This window comes from Crocuta crocuta, unplaced genomic scaffold (assembly GCF_008692635.1).
Source record: "Crocuta crocuta isolate KB4526 unplaced genomic scaffold, BGI_CrCroc_1.0 scaffold64, whole genome shotgun sequence".
NCBI lineage: Eukaryota > Metazoa > Chordata > Mammalia > Carnivora > Hyaenidae > Crocuta > Crocuta crocuta.
In genome coordinates, this window is record NW_027530640.1 from 11,981,712 (window position 1) to 11,982,663 (window position 952).

Below are 952 nucleotides of genomic sequence, written 5' to 3' on the forward strand. Positions count from 1 at the left end.
TAGTGCTTGGTGCATGTAGGGCCTCAATAAAAATTTGTTGAAAGACGGAACAAAGAACGAACGTGTGATAATTTGGGAAGAGGTCTGAAATCTAAAAATGGGTTGGAGCCAAGAAAAGGGCTTCTGGCACGGCCGGGTGTCATGGACATTTAGTGCTGTTTGCCGTGCAGCAGCCAGCCTCTAGCTGCTGATAAACTCCCCTTGTTTGCCTTTGGGGCATATCTGCTCCCCCTCCAGTCCTTATGGATTGCCTGGGATGACTCCACCCCTCACATCCAGGGCGGGGAAGTGACTCTGCAGGCCACAGTGTTTGGTTCAGGGCTGGCATAGTTCACTGGCTGGGCCAATGAGATTGAGCTTTGAGAGTTTTGCTTATATTCTTCGAATAGGGAAGGCTTCTTCCCTCAAAGCTAGACAGAAGCTGGGATGTGCCTTTCCCATTTTGTTATGTTGTTGAAAATGCCTGCCTGGAGATGAAGCCAACACACAGGGATACTGGGCTACAGGTGTGGAGAAAATATCTGGAAGCCTACAGTACTGCCTGCAGCTGCCTCTATTCCTGGACTTCTCATTTACACGAGCCTCTTTTCACTGAAGCCAGTTTCTGTCCTTTGCAACCACTTACACCCTATGTGCCCGAGCTCGTGAATTGGAAAGTGAGGAAGGTCTGCAGCTTGTGTGGGGTGGACAGCCCCTGTAACAGTCTCAAGTGAGAGGCTCTGGGCGTACAGAGAGCATTCAGTTATTCGTGCTGAATGGAGGGAACTAGGGAACAGATTGGCCTCAGCCCTGCCCTAGAGGAGCTCTCAGTCTGCAGGGGAGAAGGGCATGGACCCAAGACAGACTGAGGGAGCCTGCTATACCAGCTGCAACTAGGCTGACATGGATTGTGCCCAAGGTTGGGTGGGAAGGAGGAAGGGGAAGATCTTCCCTACAGAGCTAATTCTTGACC